Genomic DNA, 3009 nt, shown 5'->3' with positions numbered 1-3009 from the left:
TGCTTTCTAGAACAAAATTAAACATTGTTAAAAGACAGATAACAAAATTCAGAGTCTTTATAATGTATAATCACTGATGAGCAAAGTAAATCGAAACTTTTTTAACACATGAAGACACAGGAAAATGACAGCCATTGCTCAAGATCAAAGGCAGTCAAACAAAACAAAACAAAATTAAAAAAAAACAAGCCTGGAGATGACTCCAATATTGAAATTAACAGATAAAAACTTTATATTAGCTGTTGTAAATACAATCAATGACATAAGTGAAACCAAGATAAGAATAATTGAATAGAGTTGGAATCTAAACATTGATATGGTAAGGGTAAAAATAATTATGTTGAAATTCTAGAAGGGAATATAACAGTGCTTGAAATGAAAAATTCATTAGATAGGCTTAATAGAAGATGAGAGAGGATGACAAGATGGTCAGTGAAATTGCAGACAGAATAATAGAAATTATCCAATTTAAATAATGGGGAAAAGATTTATTTTAAGTAGTTCTGTTTTTGTGCTCACTTCAGCAGCCCATATACTAAATCTAGAATGATACAAAGATTAAAGATTAGCATGGCCCCTGTGCAGGATGACATGCAAATACATGAAGCAGCCCATATTTTTAAAGAAGAAAGAAAGAAAGAAAGAAAAGAAAGAAAGAAAGAAAGAAAGAAAAAGAAAGAAAGAAAGAAAGAAAGAAAGAAAGAAAGAAAGAAAGAAAGAAAGAAAGAAAGAGAAAGGTAGGTAGGTTGGTTCTGTTTTGACAAGTGAGGCAACATAAAGTGGTCCAACATGCATGTAATAGAAACCAGGAAGTAACTCTTTGTAAACAGACTGATGATTTTTACTACAGAAATATAATGGAGAGCCCTTGCTTTAAAATTGCTTTTTAGGAAAACAAATCTGGTCTGTCCTCATTTCTTATTGAAAAAAATAAAAACAAAGCCAAAATAATAAAATAACAACAACAACAACAACAACACTTGGTTCATGGATTAAGTGGATTTGGAAGAATGGGAAGTAGTCATATAAACCTTTCTGGGTAGCTTTTAACAAAGTATAAAACTGAGGAGAATCAAAATGGAAATGGCTTCCTTTGAGAACAGTATCATCATGGCAACACATATGTTACCCAAACCAAAGTTTCAAACTGAGTGAAGGAATAGTTCTAACCTCTTTTAGAAAGAAATGCAATGTCTTTGCTTTGTTCTTTCCGGAATCTTTTGGATTATTCATAAAATTTGGTGATTGGTCAGATCCATGATTCATTAAAGTCTGCTTTGAAAGTTCAACCTTTGTGTTAACACAGTTACTTACCTTGAACAGGAGCAATCATGAGAGTCTAATATGACTCACATGGTGATTAGTGTCTGTCATGGAGGAAAACAAGAGAAATTAGAGGTTGAAGAAGTTAAAAATACATTTTGCAATGTGCACATTTATGACTGGTTTTGGTTGAAGAGACCAGTAACATAATATATAGTACTTCATCCTGGGTGAGCTTTAAGAGTTCATCTTCTAAGATAAATATAAAAAAATAATTTGGCTATTGCAACATGTATTTCAAAGATCCCTTTCCCCAGTCATACCTAAATTATCTTACTGCCATTATACAAACAATCTGGCAGTCTGAATCCCAAAGGTAAATAATTTCTATTCCCAACAATGCATATTATTTATATGTATTTCTTCTAAGGATATCAAAATAGCTTATGAACATAATGTTCACAGCATCCTTGAGGGGCAAACAGACTTAAGTTGACTGTCATAATTATAATTCAAAGATATGCATTGCAGTTCTGTATTTAAGAAGCCATCCCAATGGTATACAGTAGTTACACATGGGAATAAATTTATTGTACATTTGTTTATTGTTTGGAATATTATAATCAGTTGCCAGGCAACTGGATTTTTTTGTATATTTAAATTGCTCCTGGGTGCCTGGGTGGCTCAGTAGGTTAAGCGTCTGCCTTCAGCTCAGATCGTGATCCCAGGGTCCTGAGATCAAGTCCTATGTCGAGGTCCCTGCTCAGCAGGGAGTCTGCTTCTCCCACTCCCTCTCCCCTTCTCCCCCTCCCTCTCCCTCTACCCTTCTCCCTCTCCCCCCTGCTCATGCTCTCTCTTTCTCACAAATAAATAAATAAAATCCAAAAGAATTAAAAATAAAAATAAATTGCTCCTATGATAGTTGCTTTAAAAATCAATGATTATATTGATTACATCTCTACTACACAAATTTCACCCAATTTGCAGTGATATATATATTTCTCTTTCATAATCTCCATAGTAATACTCATTGGGATTTTTAAATGATCATCTTATTTCCAGTCATATAATTTTACATGTAAATTGAAAGACTGGGCAAAGTAAATATGAGTAGGAAATTTAATGTTTGCATTTGGAGAGTTGTTAAAGTTTTTTTTTCCTTACGTGACTTCAGCTGTAACGGTTGACATTTCCCATTTTATAAGCTAACACGGAGATTAAGAAACGTAATAACTAAGGTGAGCACATCCTTTAGTATCTAAGCCAGGATAACTTTAGAGTAAAAGTAGGTGCTATTAACATATAACACACAAAAACTAAAACTAACACACAAAAACTAAGACTATTAGGATATATGGTCATCCTATTATAGTACTCATAATATAATTAATGTATTTTTGTTCACAAAACAAAGTTCCTAAATACATTACACTCATCTATCACAATAATTCTAAATATTTTAAACATTAAAGTTTACCTCATTGGATTCATAGTGAGTTTTCACACCCAATTAGGATTGCTTATAAATTTTCTTCTGGGAGTCAATTAGACATGTTATCTCATATACACTGTCAGTTAATACATACAGGTAGCACTCTATACCAGGCACTGTTTCTAATGCTTTAGTTACATTAATTAATTTAATCTTTTCAACAATCCAGTGCTTAAGTATTATTACTAAGCCATTTTCCAGATGAGAAAACTAAAGTATTAAGTGACTGTTTGCTATGGTTCCATTGGACTAAT

General features: G+C 32.5%; 1 pseudogene; it reads left to right on the top strand.

Annotated features, from left to right (window-relative positions):
• Window positions 1-511: 511 nt before the first annotated feature.
• LOC118538900 (U6 spliceosomal RNA) lies at window positions 512-621 on the top strand (annotated as a pseudogene).
• Window positions 622-3009: the final 2388 nt, after the last annotated feature.

Source organism: Halichoerus grypus, chromosome 3, assembly GCF_964656455.1.
Source record: "Halichoerus grypus chromosome 3, mHalGry1.hap1.1, whole genome shotgun sequence".
Taxonomy (NCBI): domain Eukaryota; kingdom Metazoa; phylum Chordata; class Mammalia; order Carnivora; family Phocidae; genus Halichoerus; species Halichoerus grypus.
This window is presented reverse-complemented; position numbering and strand designations above follow the sequence as displayed.